General features: G+C 43.8%; 1 long non-coding RNA gene across 3 annotated transcripts in view; it reads left to right on the forward strand.

The window, feature by feature from the left end:
* Positions 1-19,078, forward strand: part of LOC144285931 (uncharacterized) — a 37,453-nt gene that overhangs the window by 5,975 nt on the left and 12,400 nt on the right. For all 3 annotated transcript variants that reach the window (XR_013354072.1, XR_013354075.1, XR_013354076.1), the window contains exon 2: positions 7,409-7,513. This is a non-coding gene — a long non-coding RNA (uncharacterized LOC144285931). The remainder of the gene's footprint in view (positions 1-7,408; positions 7,514-19,078) is intronic.

A 19,078-nucleotide genomic window follows, 5' to 3' on the forward strand; every position in this document is an offset into this window, starting at 1 on the left:
TGTCTTCCATTGGCTTAGGTCATGATCCCAGGGTCCTGAGACTGAGTCCCACATCAGGCTCCCCACAGGGAGCTTGCTTCTCCCTCTGCCTATGTCTCTGCCTCTCTGTGTGTCTCTCAGGAATAAATAAATAAAATATTTGAAAAATAATAAAGATTTATTTATTTTAGGAGGGGCATATGCGTGCACTTTGGGGAGAACCAAGAGGTAGAGAGAGCATCTCAAGCAGACTCCTTGCGGAGCATAGAGCTGGAGGTGGGGCTCAATATCATGACCCTTGACTCTAGCCAAAATCAAGAGTTGGACACCTAACTGACTGAGTTTACTGATGAAGTTCAGTATAGCCCAGGGATGCTGAGGGTCAGGTTTCCTAATTCTACCTGAGTATTCTCTCCATGATTCCAGCATTCCAGAGCTGGTATTCCTCACTAGTAATAGAGATTTCTGAAGTGACAGAATCGATTTGAGAGACTTGGTCCTTTCCAGGTCTAATTTTCACTGATCCTAAAGTATCTCTTTGTGGCACTTCTGCTTAATAACTACAATAACCTATTTAAGAAATCCATCTGACAATATCATTCAGTCATTATCATATAGAAGACAACTTCCACCAGCATCTATAGTAAAGTATCTAGTACTTCAAAGATTTATAGTTTTCAAACATTTCTAAATAATTTCTTCAAACCTCCCTATTGCTTCAGCCCAGGGTGTGATCCTGGAGACCTGGGATGGAGTCCCCTGTTGGGCTCCCTGCGTGGAGCCTGCTTCTCCCTCTGCCTGTCTCTGTCTCTGTCTCTGTGTGTCTCATGAATAAATAAACAAAATCTTAAAAAAAAAAAAAAGCCTAGTAGGTCTTCCTACCTCTAAATGGCAGATAAAGCTCAGAGATTAAATAAATAAAAGAATCACAGAGCAAATAAGTACTGCAACTCACACATACTAGTTGTGTTTACACCAAACTAAAATGCCTAAAACTGACTATTTTAATTGCTCACTGCCATTAGGTTTCTCCATAACTTATAATCAATCTGAAAAGAAAAGCACTTAGGAAACAATAAAATAATCCCAGTGTTTCTCAGTGTTTTCTTCTAGCATAATAAAGGTTAAGAAACCCTCCATTGGTACCTGTGGCTCATGATAGTCACAGCTGCTTCCATTTCAGTTTTTTTTTTTTTTAAGATTTTATTTATTTATTCATGAGAGACACACAGAGAGAGGCAGAGACACAGGCAGAGGGAGAAGCAGGCTCCATGCTGGGAGCCCGACGTGGGATTCGATCCCGGGTCTCCAGGATCGCGCCCTGAGCCAAAGGCAGGCGCTAAACCGCTGCGCCACCCAGGGATCCCTCCATTTCGGTTCTTATCCAAATTGTTTTTTAGGGTTTTACAGGACTTAAGTCATTAATCTTTACTATACCCCAAGTAAGAGCTTTTAACCTTATGGAATAAACTGGGCACGGAGAAGCTAAGTGCATTGCTAAGATCTACATTGCTTTGAATTCTTTGCTACTACAAATAGTACTTCAATCAACAGTCTTGTATTTGTATCCTTTGGGACTTATGCAAGAGTTTTTCTGGAATATACACCTAAGACTGGGATTGCTGGATCATGGAATATACATACTGAATTATACCGACTGGAGGTGCATGATAGTTCCAAATTCCACATGTCTTCACTAACATTTATTCCTTTCTGAGCTTCTATTTTATTTTACTTTATTTTTTCCTGAGTTTCTAAATTTGGCTGCTCTGATTGATTTAAACTAACATGTTATAATTTCCTGATTATGAATGAGGTTGAGCATCTCTTCAAACTTGTTAGCCATTTGGATTTTCTTTTGTGTTAGTTGTCTATTCTATTTTTTGCCCATTTTTTCGATTGTTTTTTCATCAGGGGGACAGGGAGAAGCAGGCTACCCATAAAGCATGCAGACGCTTGATTGAGCCACCCTATTCTGGAAATTAATCACTTAAAAAAAATTAAAAATAAATTTATTTATTCATGAGAGACAAACAAAGAGAGAGAGAGAGAGACAGAGACAGAGGCAGAGACACAGGCAGAGGGAGAAGCAGGCCCCATGCAGGGAGCAGAAATTGGGACTCGATCCCGGGACTCCAGGATCATGCCCTGGGCCAAAGGCAGGCACTAAGCCATTCAGCCATCCAGGGATCCCTAATCACTTTTTTTTTTTTAAGCCAAAATTATCTTCTCCCAGTTTTTCACTCATTAGTTAACATTTTTAGTTATGTCTTTTTTGAGAGAAATCTTTAATTTTAATCATGTTCATCTAATTTTCACTATACAGCTTAGGTTTTCTAGGCTTAAGAATCTTTATTTGTTCCAAAGTCATAAAGATATTTTACATCTTTCCAGTGGCTCTTATGGGATGAATCTTTCCACCCCTCCCTCCCAAGTACATTGAAATCCTAACCCTCAGTACTAGAATGTGATCTAATTTGGAAATAGGGTAGTTGCAGATGTAATTACTTAAATTAAGATGAGGTCATAGTGGAGTAGGGCAGGCCCCTAATCCAATATGACTGGTGCCTTATAAGATGACAGTCATTTGAAGACAGACACACACAGGGAGAAAGGCAGAGATTGATGTTATGTAGCTGCAAGCAGAGGAACTCCAGAGATTGCCAGCACACCACCAAAAGAGGAGGCAAAGTAGGGTTCCCCATAGGTTTCAGAGGGAGCATGGCCCTGCTGACACCTTGATTTTGGACTTCTAGCCTCCAAAACTGGGACCCAATAGATTTTTATTACGTTAAGCCACCCAGTTTCTGGTACTTTGTGCTGGCAGCTCTGGGAGAGTAATACACTAGCTTTATAGATTTATTTTTAATACTTAGGTCTCTAATTCATTTATTTGACCTTTGCATTATGGTGAGAGGTGGGGGGAACCCACTTTTCTTATAAGGAGTAAGTTTTCCCAGTATCCATTTGCGATCCATCTCTTCCCTTCCGATTGGGATCCTTAAGATTGGGATCCTTAATCGGAAACATTGCAAGTTCTTTTAGGTACACTGTCTATTTCTGGCCTCTCTGTTCTGTTCCTTTGATCAGTTTATCTGTTCACATGCCATGCCACCTTTGTTTTCTTTTGCAAACTCTGGCTTGTTAGTATATCTCATCTGATTCAAAAAATCCTCACCTATCCCCCCACTTTAGCCGTTGTTATCTACTTGTGGGTCTTGATTCTTCCACATGCATTTCTGTATCTGTTTATTGTTTCTCAGAAAAAAAGAATGTTTCTGGAATTTGGGCTTGCTTGGACTTATAGATTGATTTAGGAAGAAGAGCCATCTTAATGATATTAATTGTTACATTCACTAATATAGCTCACCTCTTTATTTGTTTGATTTCTTTTGTGTCCTTTTGATAACATTAAATTTTTTTCTTCATAAATGTCTTGTGGATGGATGGGTGGTTACCTAGATTGCTTTTTAACTTTTTCTGGCACTCTCCAATGACTGAGCCAGCCAGGTACCTGCATAACTTTTTAACTTTTGTTACAATTCTGAGTGGAATCTTATTATTTGGTTGCTGTTGTTGTTAGAGATTTTAGTTGTTTGCTATTATGTAGAGGAATGCTATTCATTTTCCAAATTTGATCTTTTCTTTGGTCACTTTGCTGAATCTCTTACTAGTTTTAAAAGTTTGGAGTTTCTTTTTTTTTTTTTTTAAAGATTTTATTTATTTATTTGAGAGAGAGAGAGAGAGAACACAAGCAGGGGGAGTATGAGAGGGAGAAGCAGCCTCCTCCCTGAGCAGGGAGCCTGACATGGGGCTCAATCCCAGGACCCCTGGGATCATGACTTGAGGCGAGGGCAGATGTCCAACCCACTGAGCTCCCAGGCGCCCCAACAGTTGGAGTTTCTATATGGAATACCAAATCACATCCAAATAATGACAATTTTGTTATCCCTCCTCCCTTTCCTTATATACATATTTATATACAGATTTATAATGACTACATCCACAATAGTATTTATAATGATATGTTCCAATGGCCAAGACCCCCAGGAGTGAACAATGGTGGTGATGGAGGCCAGCTGTGTCTGCTTACTGGTCTTAAATGGAATGAGCTTAAAGTTCTGTATTGTGAAGTTTGTGGTAGATTAGTCTTTATCAAATTATGTAAGTTCCTCTCTATCCTAGTTTTCTGGGAGCTTTTATCATCAATAGGTACTGAACTTTATAAGTTTTTTGTTCCATAATATAGTGCATTACATTGTTAACTTTCCAATGTTTACTAAAACCTACTCTATGGGTTTTATTTTAGCACATTATTTGTATTTGCTTATCTGGTATCTTCTTTAGGAATGGTACATGTATTTAGAAAGTAAAGTGGGACTCTTTTACCAAAATGTCCTTATTCACTTGAGAAATCAAGGATGTACCAGCTGCATGAAATGAATTTCTTTTCCTTTTCCCTGTAATAATTTATATATGGTAAGTGTTATTTGTTCTTTGCAAGTTTGGTAGAACCCCTCTGGTAAACCTTCTGGGACTCCTTTAATTAAAAATTCCAGTTCTTTCATGGTAATTGGTCTACTTAAAGATTCTACTGTGTCTTCTTGTAGTATTGGTGTTTTCTAATCTTACTGGAATCTGTCTATTTTGTCAACATTTTAAAATATATTGGTTTAGGGGCACCTGAGTAGCTCAGTTGGTTAAGTGTCAGACTCATGATTTAGGGATTGTGAGATGAGCCTTGCATCAGGTTCCATGCTGAGTGTAGTCTGCTTAAGATTCTTTCTCCAAGCAGCCCCGTGGCTCAGTGGTTTAGCGCTGCCTTTGGCCCAGGGGGTGGGTGGGGTGATCCTGGAGACCCGGGATCAAGTCCCTGCATGGAGCCTGCTTCTCCCTCTGCCTGTGTCTCTGCCTCTCTCTATGTCTCTCATGAATAAATAAATAAAATCTTAAAAAAAAAAAAAGATTCTCTCTCTCCCTCTCCCTCTGCTCCTCCCTGCCCCCACTTGTGCCTTCCCTCTCTAAAAAAAAAAAAAAAAAAAGTATTGGTTTATGATGTTTGAACTTTTGTTTTACTATTCTAAAAATATATCTGCATTTCTTTCTCCTTTTTCTCTATGAATTATGTTCTGATTTGGCATCTTTCTTTTTTCTCTCCATCAGCTTTGCCTGAAGCATTTTGAAGAGCCAACTTTTGTTTTTGTGTTAATTTCCCCAGTTTTTATAAAGATTTTATTTATCTTATTTATTTATCTTTTGATAAAAAAAAAAAACAGAAATTGAACCAATAATGTGAACAATCTGCAAGCCAGGGAGAGAGGCCTCAAAAGAAACCAAACCCATCTTGGATGGGTAGCCTCCAGAACTGTGAGAAAGTCGATTTCTATTGTTGTTTGAGCCACTAGGTCTGTGGTACTTTGTTATGGCAGCCCTGGTAAACTAATACTGTCTCCAGTGCTATAATTTCAGACACTGTCTTAGCCCTAGAAGGAGGAACCAGTCCTTGACATGGAAGCCTTTTCAAAGCTATTCACATGGCACTCATAGCACAGCCTGGTTTGGCAGAGAGATTTAACAAGCCCAGACCTGGGACGTGTCTCACGGATGCATCACGGTGTTTCTTTCTTCAGAGTGTCATTCAAGTCCTTCTGCTCAGGAATGAATCTGAGGACAGGCAACATCTTGGTGAAGCTCTGGACTCTTCCAGCTGACTTGGCTGAGAGGACTTGTCGGATGCACTGGGAAGGAATGGGGGAGATGTGAGAACAGCAGGGGTGAAGAGAGAAAGCAGCACTCTCTCAGTCATGGAATCAGATTTCTTTCGATGGGCGTGAGTGAGAAAGGTACTTTGTGAGGTCTAGAAACATAGAGGGAAATGCAGGAAGGGAACAGTGTATGGTGAGTTCAGGGCTAAGGGATCCAGAGGTGGCACAAGTGTCCCAGCCTTTTCTACCTCTCTTGATTAAGTCAGGAGGCTAATTTTCTCATAGCTAACTGCATCTATTAACCTTGAGTATCTCCTTCCCTTGGTCTCTATGTATGACAAATTCATTCTGTCTCTGAAAAAATATTTACTGAGCACAAGTGTTGTATTGCCACGTATGGCAGAGATAGCCCCTGCCTTCATGCCGCTTCAGTCTGGGTGGGCAAGAGGGGCACTGAGCAAGCACCATGGGGAGTGTTGAGTGCTTCAGAAGGGGTAATAGGGGGCACTACAGGAGCACTTGCACAGAAAGAATACTGGAACTGAAGGCCTCAGTGCAGAAGTTGAGACCTGAGAGATGAAGGGGGGTGGGTGGGGAGAGTTTTAGGCAAAGAGGCCCGTGTTGTGAAAGCCCTAAAGCAATTAAAGTGTCAGTGCATGATACCAAAGAAGCCCAGTGGCTGGAGAGCAGAGTGACCAGGACAGTGGCAGGGTCTGAGGCAGTAGGCAGGAACCTACCGGGAAGAGCTTTCTAGGAAAAGGTAAGGATTTTACAGTCTCCTCAAAGGCCAATAGGAAACTATGGTAGGATTTAAGCAGTGTGACTGGATCTACCCTGTTTGTTGGGTTGATGATGACTTAATTGTAGAGTGAGAGCTGCTGTGGTCATTGTTCAGGCAAGAAATGATGATGGCTTGGAGGAGGTTAGCTCCTGTGGGGAGTTAAAGAAGTGACAGAGGGCAGCTCTGGTGGCTCAGGGTTTAGCGCTGCCTTCAGCCCAGGGCGTGATCCTGGAGACCCAGGATTGAATGCCGCGTCAGGCTCCCTGCATGGAGCTTGCTTCTCCCTCTGCCTGTGTCTCTGCCTCTCTCTCTCTCTCTCATGAATAAAATAAATAAAAATCTTAAAAAAAAAGAAAAGAAGTGACAGAACCACTGGAACATTCTAAAGGATCTTATGGGGGTGAAGGAGAGGGAAGAGCTAATTGTGACTCTCAGATTTCTCAAGAGACTGTGAAGCGCTAGAAGAAAGAGGGTCTAGACATCACTCTAGGAGGTCTGTCAACAGGAAGCAGGATAAAAAAAATAGGAGTATGGGGCCACCGGCCTTCAGCTCAGGTCATGATCTCAGGGTCCTGGGATCAAGGCCCGAGTTGGGGTCTGTGCTCAGCAGTGGGTCTACTTGTCCCTCTCCCTCTGCTCCTCGCCCGTGCTTGTGCACAAGTGCTTGCTCCCTCTCTCAAATAAATAAATAAAATCTTTTTTAAAAATAGGAGTATGGAGAAGGAGTAATAACATTTGGAAACAGCATTAGGATGCCAATATGATAGCACATTATATTATTGTTCACAATATTTCTTGTCTCTCCTGAAGGATACCCAGTTGATATCAGGCTTGGCCATATGACTCACTTTAGCCAACGCGAACGCGTGTGACGTGAATCTTTTCTGAGGGGAAGCTTTAAGAGCCAGTTCATGGCTGTCCACCTGTATTTTCTCTCTGCCAGGGGGTTGGCAATGTTTCAGAGGCTGCCTGTGAATGAAGAAACTGGGTCCATGGACAAAGATGTGGAAAACAGCCCAGCCAACCTGTGTTGAACAAAGAGACACAAGTGAGTCTCTACCTTTGTGTGAACTACTGGGATTTGGACTCATTTGTTTCTGTGGCACATGCTGACCACCCTTTTCCTCCTCTAGACCTTGAGCTGTCTGGTGAGTTGGGGGCAGTAAAGAGACTTCAGTTAGGATCATGGGTATATCTTCAGGGAAGAAAGTGGTTTTTGTTAGGTCAAAGTTGGAGGGAATATTCAGGGAGTGGTTTGCAGGGGTCACTGTGGAAGAGTTTGGGAAGGATGGAGGGAGGCAGGAGATGGGCAGAGCAAAAGACAACACAGAGAACAATGGAGATGAGAGAGAGAACCTGGGATGATGAGAGGAGCCTCTATTAGGGGGATTCCCAAGGAAAGCAAAGATGGGAACCATGATGGATTTGGTCATGATACCCCTGGGAGAGCAATGGACTCTTGGGCTCAGAAGCACATATTGCTCTGAAAGCAGCCCCACAGTTCCTCCCCCAGATGAGACTCATCTGGCTTGAGTTGTTCATCACTCTACCCTGAATACCAACTATCTGTGGGATGAATGAATTAATGAAACTTATGGATCCATGCTATTGGTCAGATCTCTCCCATTAGCAAGGGGTGCCTCTCAGTAGTCTGTAAACCAAGAATGACTCTTCGCTTGTACTTAGTGACCATGGGCAAGTTACCCAACCTCTCTGACCTTGGTTTCCTTAGCTCTAAAATGGGATAATAATGGTTATCTGACTCATGGGGCTGTTCTCAGAACTAAAGGAGATGCTGGACAGCCATCCAGATTTTTGGCAATTGTTTTGTCCTAACTTTAGTAAAGATGTCTATGCTGGAGGCCAGTGCAGACAAATATGTCACTCTTCTCCACTAGAATGCCCCCCTTTTTCCCCCCAATCTTTTTGCCCCCATTCTTAGCAGAGAGGGAAAGGGACTTGTCCAAAGACACTCTAGGCAGATTGAAGACCCAATTAAGGGCTTTCCCTACTATACTTGAGCAAATCACCACAACTTTAGAGGCTTACAACAACACAAATTTATTATCTTATAGTTCGAAGGTCAGAAATCTGAAATGCATCTCACTGGCCTAAAACCAAGGTGTTGCAGGGCTGGCTGTGTTCCTTCTGGAAGCTTGGGAGAATCCATTTCCTTGCCTTTTTTTTTTTTTTTAACACATTTTTAAAAATTTATTTATGATAATCACAGAGAGAGAGAGAGAGGCAGAGACACAGGCAGAGGGAGAAGCAGGCTCCATGCACTGGGAGCCCGATGTGGGATTCGATCCCGGGTCTCTAGGATCGCGCCCTGGGCCAAAGGCAGGTGCCAAACCGCTGCGCCACCCAGGGATCCCATTTCCTTGCCTTTTTTAGCTTTTAGAGACCACCTGTATTCCTTGGCTCATGGTCCATTTCTCCACCTTCGGAGCTAGCAATGGCATCACTCTGACCTCGGCTTCTCCCTCCACATCTCCTTCTGACCCTCCTGCTTCCCTCTTTCACTTAGGCCCCTGGTGGTTACATTGGGTCCACCTTGGATAATCCAGGATAATCTCCTCAGCTCAAAATCCTTAACTTTGTCACTACAAGGTTCCTTTTGCCATGTAAGATAATACATTGACAGATTTCAGGGATTAGGACATGCGCATTTTTTGGGGGGGCCATAATTTTACCTACCACAGAAGGCAAGTTCGAAATTGGCTCTCAGGCCTCAGAGACTCTATGTTCCTCCCAGTCTCTGTGCACTGTGCTGATCTGATCATTTTTCCCTTTCTTTTCCCATTTATTTCTGGCCCTACAGTTCATTTTTTTAAAAAATTATGTATTTATATATTTATTTATTTATTTGAGAGAGAGAGAAAGTGCAAGTAGGGGGAAAAGCAGAGACAGAATATCAAGCAGACTCCTTGCTAAGCATGGACTTGGAACTTGATTCCACAACCCATGAGGTCATGATCTGAGCCAAAACCAACAGCCAGACGCTCAACCCACTGAGCAACCCCGGTGCCCCTACAGCTCATGTTAAAACAGGTATCATCAGCCAGAAGCATTTGCTGCATATCCCCTGATCCTTTTTTTTTTTTTTTTTTTAAGATTTTATTTATTTATTCATGAGAGACACACAGAGAGAGGCAGAGATGTAGGCAGAGGTAGAAGCAGGCTCCACGCAGGGAGCCAGATGCAGGACTCCATCCCCGGACCCTGGGATCATGACCCCAGCCGAAGGCAGACGCTCAACCCCTGAGCCACCTAGATGTCCCTCAAATCCCCCAATCCTTATGAATGGTGGCCCAAGATAAGGTCCCCTTTGATTCCATCCACTGGAATGAGCTCAATCAGACAGGGTCTCCAGATAGAGCCTGCAGTCTAGGAGAGCACAGTCCAGGAGAAATTAAATGTGAGCCACAAATGTGAGTCACATGTATAATTTTGAAATTTCTAGGAGTCTCATAAAAAAATAAAAAATAAATGGAATTAATTTTAATGATATACTTTTTATTGAATCAAGTATAACAAAAATACCATTTCAGATGCATCCAGTATAAAAGTTATTTATTTATTTTTTTTTTCCCAGTATAAAAGTTATTAATGATATAGTTTATATAAAGCTGGTTATTTTATGCTTTAGCACACTTCAGTTCAGACTGGCCACATTGCCAGTACTTAATCGCCAACTGTGCCAGTGACTACCATGTTGGATGGTACAGGCCTAGAAAAAAAGCTCTCCAGGGGCCCCACGGCCTAGAATAATCCCTGACATAATAGGCCTTCAGATTTGTTGAATGCAGGAATTGAAGGCTTGGTTCTTTTCTGTGGCTGACCCACCGAAGGCCAGGCCGCCTAAAGAGGCCAGGTCACTTGTGTCTAATTTGCATAATCCCTCCCAGGCATTTACTCTTCAGGCAGTTTCTCTCTGCTAGTTCCCATCAGATTTACTCTTAACCTGGACAACCTTGAAAAATGCACCGTTGAACTATGCTTAGTGCTTAGTCCTACCTGGAAGGTAAAGGACAGAAAGGGGACTCTCCATGGAGTCAATTCCCTGGGGACCTCTGGGCATAGGTGGGTGAAGAAGAATGACCCCAAACATGTCTCCCAAGGCTCTTGTGATCTGGTTCTGGTCCCTGTTCACCTCCTACCTTATCACCTGGTGATGGAATGAGCTGTGTCCACCCCCGACCCCCAGACCTGTGTGTTGATGTCCAATCCCCAGTGTGACCGAATGTGACCCAATGTGACCCCCTTTACGGGGGTAATTAAGGTAAATGAAGCCATAAGGGTGGAGTCCAAATCCCATGGGACTGGGGTCCTTGTACAAAGAGGAAAAGACACCAAGGATGTGCACACAACCGGAAAAGGCCACGTAAGGACACAGTGAAGTCATCTGGGAGCCAAGGAGAGAGGCTTCAGGAGAAACCAACCCTGCTGACACCTTGATCTTAGACCTCCAGCCTCCAGAACCTGTGAGACAATAAATATCTGTTGTCTAAGCTCCCCAGTCTGTTGTGGCAACAGAAACCGGAAACTAATACAAGCTGTGCTCTCACCTGTCCTCAGCGCTGTCCTTGAACTACACACCTGTCCTTGAGCAAGTTAAACACTGAGTTGGCACTTAACTCAGCAATTTCATTTTGAAGTAAATGCTCAAGAGAATTGAACAGACTTTCACACGGAAACATGGAAACCTGTGCGTAAACATTCACAGCAGCATTATCTGTAGTGGTCAGAAAGTGGAAACACGAGCATCTGGGTGACTCGGTTGGTTAAGTGTCTAACTCTTGATTTCAACTCAGGTCATGATCTCAGGATTGTGAGATTGAGCATCACATCGGGGAGTGGGAGGCTGGGTGTGGAGCCTGCTTGAGATAATCTCTCTTCTTCTCCCTCTCTGTGCACAATCCACCCCTCTTAAAAAAAAAAAAAAAATTGGAAGCAACCCAAATGCTCATCAACTGATGAATGGATAAACAAAATGTAGCATAAAATGAAATATAATTCAGCCATAAAAAGGAGTGAAGTTCTGAGACATGCTATGATCTGGCTGAACCTTGACAACATTATGCTGGCTGAACAAAATTAGATGTAAGAGGACAAATATTGTTATTATTCTATTTACATGAGTTGTCCAGAATAGAAACAAATATCCACAGAGACAGAAAGTGAGGGTTTCGTGGTTGCCAGGGGCTGAGGGGAGAAGGGGACAAGGAGTGATTGCTAATTGGGGTGGGATTTCTTTTTAGTGTGATGAAAATATTGTGGTCATGGGTGGTCATTCACAGTGTGCTGAAAACCACTGACTTATATCTTGAAAATGTTGAATTTGATGGCATGTGAGTGACATCTCAAGTTTTTGAACCATATGCTTGCCATATTGGGTTTCCATCAATTCCTTGAATCTGCTGAATCACATCACCTCTGAACCTGCATGTGCAGTTCATTCTACTCACAAAAAAAGGCTTCATCACCACCTCCTTTTTTCCCCTAATGGTAAAATGCAGGCTATATGGTGTCCAGGAAGAGTGAGCTTTGCAGGTGAGAGTTGTTGTATTGTCTGTATTGACTTTAAGATACTCCTATACATTCTGAGGAGCAGAGCTGGGGTTGAGGATGGGTAGGGTGGGGAGTGGGATGGGGTAGAGAATTATTTTCATTATAAACTTTATGTAAGTATATTTTTATTTTATTCATTTTTATTTTTTAAAGGTTTTATTTTTAAGTAATCTCCACACCCAGTGTGGGGCTCAAACGTACACCAAGATCCAGAGTCACATGCTCTTCTGACTGAGCCAGCCAGGCACCTGTATATTTTTATTTAGTTAATTAATTAATTAATGATTTTTATTTTATTTATTTTATTTTATTTATGATTTTATTTATTTGACAGAGAGAGCATGAGCAGGGGGAGGGGCAGAGGGAGAAGGAGAAGCAGGCTCCCCACTGAGCAGGGAGCCTGATGCAGGACTCGATCCCAGGACCCCGAGATCATGACTTGAGCCAAAGGCAGATGCTTAACCGACTGAGCCACCCAGGCACTCTTATATTTTTTTTAATTTTTTTTTAATTTTTATTTATTTATGATAGTCACACAGAGAGAGAGAGAGGCAGAGACACAGGCAGAGGGAGAAGCAGGCTCCATGCACCGGGAGCCCGACGTGGGACTCGATCCCGGGTCTCCAGGATCGCGCCCTGGGCCAAAGGCAGGCGCCAAACCGCTGCGCCACCCAGGGATCCCACCCTTATATTTTTTATTTTGAAAGAAAGAGTATTGCCAAGAGAGTTATTAAAAATCTGAAGAGAAAAAAAATATAGTTGAGACAGAGTGATGGTTATGTGGGTGTTCTGTTTGGATCTACATAGTTGCACATGGGATCGTTATCATTTGAAAGACCCTAATCTCAGGGCCAACACTCCAGACTGGCGACTATAGGCCATTTAGTGATCTTTCTCTCCAGGCAACACAGAGAGTCCTTGAGTTAGCATAACAGATGTTAGAACTGCTTTCACTTTAGTAGATGAGGGATAGTCAAAACGTAGATTGGGAAGACACATTGTGTCAGCTCCAGTCCTGTGAGCCAGTGGCACCTTAGCCCTGGAGTTTTTGGATCCTGTGCCCTCTGCTATGGGAGTTGCTGCCTCCTGATCCTAAGGAGATTGGCTGACATATGGCTAGCATATGGTTTCAGTTGTTTCCAGAGGACCTTTCATATGATGTGCCTAACGTGGTGGAACCTGGGCCTCACGGATTTTACGGAACAGGTTGTATGGCTGTTTTATTGTCAGTCTGATAATTGGTGTTTATATCTGTGACAGCACTTGGACAAGCCCTGTTTCGATGAAGCACACTCCATGGCGATGAGCTGTGGGATGGAGATGAGGCGCTCTCAATGATGGGGTGACTGATATCTCTAATGACTGTGAATGGCCAAGCTGGCTGTGATGGATGAATTGTGCCCTCCCTCCCGCCACACCCCATGTCTGTTTTGAAGTCCTAATCCCCCAGGACTTCCAGGATGTGAAAGACAGGTCTTTACAGATGTATCAAGTTAGAATGAGGTCATTAGGGTGGCCCTACCCCAATAGGGCTGCTGTCCTTATAAGAATCGGAGAATATGGACACAGGCACGCACAGAGGGAAGAGGTTGTGAAGAGGCAGGTAGAAGATTCTGGAACAGATCCTTCCCTCTCAGCCCTCAAAGGTACCCTCCTGACACCTTGATTTTGGACTTGTAGCTTCCAGAACCGAGAGGCAATATGTTTCCGTTGTGTGAGCCACCCAGTCCGTGGTACTTTGTTATGACAGCCCCAGAGAGCTAATACACTGGCTTAGGTGCATTTGTAGCAAGGTGACATCTGCCAACGGTGGTCACCAGCCTGGTGACCACCCACCTCATCCCCTCCCCCCACCCCCTGTGACCCACGAAGAGCTCCTTCTTCTCTTAGTCTCAGTCCTTGCCAGGGTGGTACTGGAGCAGGGTCTGACAGCAAGACTCTTTTATTACAAAGGCACTGTGGTCTCTATTACTGCTAGGTCTCTAAGACCTAGCCACGGCCAAGGGTGGTACCTGCTGCACTGCTGGGGCAGGGCCTTGCAGTCAGGCAGCCTTGCAGCAGCATGCTTGGGGAAATGCATGCAGGAAGCACTGCAACCAGCAGGGCCTGGGCATTTGGCTAGAAACCCACAGGGGCGACTCTGCCTTGCTGTTCCTTTGAGTGGCATTTACTGTTATGAAACCTGAGGCCAGCACTTGACCTTGCTTAATTAGTTCTTCCCCATGTGGTGTGACCCCAAGGCCCAAGAAAGTTACTCTGGTTTTTCAAATGACTTCACAGCAAGAGTCAGAGATGGAGAGTTGTGTGGCTGAGTGGTTCTTATCTGGGTCCTTCCTTTGGAGAACTTTTTTTTTTTCTGGGGGATACAGAAGAAGTTGCTGAGCTAGCTGGTCAGCGGGGTGCATTTTTGGGGTTGTGGGAGGAGAGACAGAACTGCCCCAGAATAGCTAGGAGACAGAAGGAGTCCAAAGTGAGGGATTTACTGAGCAAGTGCTTGCTGTATGTCAGATCACTGTTAATTAAGGAGCATATTACTGCTTTTAGTTCTTAAAACTGTGAAGTTGAGTACCACTGACCACATTTCAAAGAAAATAGCTTCAACAGTGAACATTTAAGTTTTATCAAAAATCTCAAGTTCTGGGGGGCACCTGGGTGGGTCAGTGCTTGAGCATCTTCCTTTGGCTCAGGTCATGATCCTGGGGTCCTGGGATCAAGTCCCACATCAGGCTCTCCACAGCGAGCCTGCTTCTCCCTCTGCCTGTGTCTCTGCCTCTGTGTCTCTCATGAATAAATAAATAAAATCTTTAAAAAAAAAATCTCAGCAGCTGCCAAGATGGGCAGTCTGGCACTGGGACGCCCACTCAAACCCCCTGCACTCCACCTTCCATCCGCCAGTCAGTTGACACTCATCTAACCATAAACTTGCCCGAGGTTAAGTAATCATCATCTGGGGCTGCCTTGGAACTCAATTGTATCGAAAGTGCTGTTGCATTCACTCAACAAATGTTTAATGAGCATCCACCCTAAGAAAGATATTGTGTCCATCCAAGGAAAGATAACATGCAGTCTGGAGACCAAAACCCACAGTTCCTGCCCAAAAGGAGGACCAGCATAGCAGAAATACCATGAAGCAGTTACAATCCTGCTCAACGGACGAAGGTGTGGAATCCTGTGAAATCTTATAAGGAGCCTTGGGTTTGCCTTGAAAGTCCTCACAAATGAATTTATGTTGGAGAAAAACCAAACAAAACTGGTCAGAAATCACCTGCTTAAAAAAAAAAATATTGCAGTAGAAAGAGAGAAGAAAAGCAAAGTCACTTTAAAAAAAAGATTTATTTATTATTTATTTACGAGAGACACAGACTGTGTGAGAGAGAGGCAGAGATAGGCAGAGGGAGAAGCAGGCTCCTCGCAGGGAGCCCGATGCAGAACTCGATCCCGGGTCCCGGGATCACGACCTGAGCCAAAGGCAGGCACCCAACCACTGAGCCACCCAGGCGTCCCAAGAGCAAAATCACTCTTAATCACATAACCTTACAAGGAGCTTCATTAGTAGCCTTTGAGTCTAAAAATAAGCTTAGTAGGGGTCCCTGGCTGGCTCAGTGGGAAGAGCATGGAACTCTTGATCTTGGGGTTGTGAGTTTGAGCCCCGATTGAGTATGGACATTACTAAAAAAACAACAAAAAAAAAGAAGCTTAGTAAACTACAGTTGAATCTTTTATATTATCAGATATGATTTTACAAACCACCTCTAATTTTCAAACCAACCATGGCTTTTCATTTATGGAATTCATCTAAAAGTGTTTGGGGCCTTAAAAAGAATTCAGGTATAAATATCCTTAACAGGAAAGAAAACCTAGCAAGTTTCATTAGCACTGGGAGTCTTCTCATCTTTTTTCTCCTTGGGTGTTAGAAGCTCAAGAACAGTAAATACTGTGGAATTCAAAAATACATTTGCTTTGAGATTTTCTCTGGCCTTCAAATCCAGCTAATGCTTTATTGATTGAAAACCAATTTCCATTCTTAAAGGGGGAAACACATCTTCTCATATGATGTTTTTCTCCAAAAAAAAAAAAAAAAAGAGGTTTACTTGTTTTTCACCCAGATGCGGAACAGTCTATTTGAAGCATAGCACCTTGGGAATATGATTTGCTTTAGGAAACAAAGATTTATATATTTCTGGAACATAAAGCTCAGGAAAGGGGATGAGGCTAGGCTGTAACTACAAATAACTTTGTTATTTGTTTTGGTTTATTTTAATTTTTTAAAAATAATTCTGAAGAGCCTTTGATGCCTCATAAAAAAGCTGGAATTTAGGGGTCCCCCAATGGCTCAATCTGTTAGGCATCCAACTCTTGGTCTTGGCTCAAGTCATGATCTCAGGGTGGTGAGATTGAACCCCTCATCAGGCTTCACGCTCAGCAGGGAGTCTGCTTGAGATTCTTTCCTGTTCCATCTGCTCCTTTTCTCACTCTCTCACTAATATAAATAAATAAAATATTTTAATTTTATTATTTATTCCTGAGAGACAGACAGAGAGAGGCAGAGACATAGGCAGAGGAAGAAGCAGGCTCCCTGCGGAGAGCCTGATAGGGGACTGCATTCCAGGACCCCAGGATCACACCCTGAGCCAAAGGCAGATGCTTAACCACTGAGCCAACCAGGCACCCTAATAAAATCTTTATTTAAAAAGTTGGAATTCTACTGTGATTGGCCGGTAGGCAGTGAAAAGGAAAAGTTCTATCACTCATGGCCCTACTCTCAGTACTGGTCACTGAATGCGCAGGGGGGAGGGGGGGTCCCATAGCTGGAAGTTTTCCAGTTCTCTGAGGACACCAACTGGATGTCTTACAATTCAATTCACTTCTGACTCTGGAGTTAACATGAGACTCCACAGGTCCAGGTCTCATTCCTACAAGACTGGCCCCTCCCCAGATGCTGATTGCAAGTACTGGGTCTGCAGGCTACCTGCAACTTCTGTCTGACTTGGTTACAAATTGTGGTTCCTGTGACCCCTTCCATGGGGGTCCATAATTTGCTAGAACAGCTCATAGAACTGAGGAAGACAGTTTACGTACTGGACTACTGGTTTATTATAAAGGATACAACTTAGGGACAGCCAGATGGAAGGGATGCCTAGGGCAGGGGGTGGGGAGAGGGGTGTGGAGCTGCCACACGCTGTCCAGGAACGTCACCCTCCCAGCACCAACCTGTGTTCACCAGCGTGGAAGCTCTCGGAAGCTCTGAGTGAGGCTCATTGCTTAGGCACCAGGTACAATCAGTTAATCATCTGACCCTTGGTTTCAGCCCAGATCATGATCTCGGGGTCGTGAGATCAAGCCCCTCATTGGGATCCTTGCTCAGCTCGGAATCTGATTAAGACTCTCTCCCTCTCGGGCACCTGGGCAGCTCAGTGGTTGAACATCTGCCTTTGGCTCAGGTCGAGATCTTGGGATCGAGTCCCACATCCGGCTCTCCGCAAGGAACCTGCTTCTCCCTTTGCCTGTCTCTCCCTCTCTCTATGTCTCTCATGAATAAATAAATAAAATCTTTAAAACAAAACAACAAAAAAGAAGACTCTCCTTCTCGTTCTGCCCCTAGACCCCCTGCGTGCGCACACACTCCCTCTAAAATAAATAAATAAAAATTTAAATCATTGGCCTTTGGGCATTAACTCAATCTCTAGCCTCTCTTCCCTTCTTGGAGGTCAGTGAGGATGAGGCTGAAAGTTCTCAGAAGTTGGTTCTCTGGCAAAAAGCCCCCATCCTAGGGGCTTTCTAAAGGTCACTGCATTAACCTAAAACACAGGCGTGGTTGAAAGGGGCTTGTAATGAATAACTAAAGATGCTCCTTTCACTTTATCACTCTTACCACTTAAGGAAATCCAAGGGTTTTGGGGACCCTGCGTCAGGAAGGGAGACAGAGACCAAACATATGTTTCTCACTATAAATCGCAAAGTCACCGGCAGCTACTGAAAGGTTTCTGGCAAGAGTCTGAAACGATGGGTTTTACCTATGTGTATAGTGTCCTTGCTGTCACCCTCTCCATTCCCTCGCCTCTGTCCAGAGGATGGACCCCAGAGGACCAGGAAGACCATGAGGAGTCAGTATCAATGATGAAGCTCTTCTCGCTGAGCTCCAAACCCACCCTCCTCTTTTGCTTTGCGTTGTGATGCTGAGCTGGGAAACCACATTTCTGCTTTGCCAGATGGTTCTCTGTGAGATCCTGGCAATAGGGTTGTTAGACTGCAGAAGTTGGGTGATTAACTCGTTCTGGTTGGCCCAGGACTTTCCCAGCTTCAGCACTCAAAGTTCTGCCGCCCAGGAACCCCTTGGCGGGATGGTTGGACACCCTAGGCAGAAGGAACTTGCCTGCTGTTCCTGAGCGCGTTAGCCCAGCCGTGCTTCTTTGCTGTGCCAGCACCCGAAGCCAGGCTGTGGTTTGCTAGCTCCTGCAAAGCCAGGTTTAGCGCAAACATCAGCACCAGTGGGTGGGGGCCCCCCTCGTGAGTGGCTCTGTTCCCCCCCGTTCTAGGGGCACTAGCTGCTTCCTGCAGCTGCTACTTCTGGGGCCCAAACTCTTAGGCCCAGTTTTTAAAAATTGTGAGCGAGGTAGACCATATCTTTATATCCCTAGGAGACATTGGCATTTCCTTATATGGTGCACTTTCTGTTGGTGTATCTTGCCACCTTTCAGAAGGTTTCTTGGTCTTTTCCCCCCTCAATTTCTAGATAATTTTTTTTTATATTTTAGGGTTATGAATGCTTTGTGATACAAAGTGTAAGTATTTTTCTCATTTTGTCATCTGTAGTTTTTAGTTTGTGCAGGGTAGTTTTAAGTTTTGAAGTTGCAAAAGGGTTTCGTTTTTGTTTGGCCATTCAACAAGATTCTCTCTCTTTTTAAAGGATTTTATTTATTTATTTGAGAGAGAGAGAGAGAGAGAGAGACATCACGAGCAAGGGTGAGAGGCTGAGGGAGAAGCTCCCTCACCAAGCAGGGAGCCCAATGTGTAGAATTCGATCTTAGGAACCTGGGATCAT

The sequence above is a fragment of the Canis aureus genome, chromosome 1 (assembly GCF_053574225.1).
Source record: "Canis aureus isolate CA01 chromosome 1, VMU_Caureus_v.1.0, whole genome shotgun sequence".
Lineage (NCBI taxonomy): Eukaryota > Metazoa > Chordata > Mammalia > Carnivora > Canidae > Canis > Canis aureus.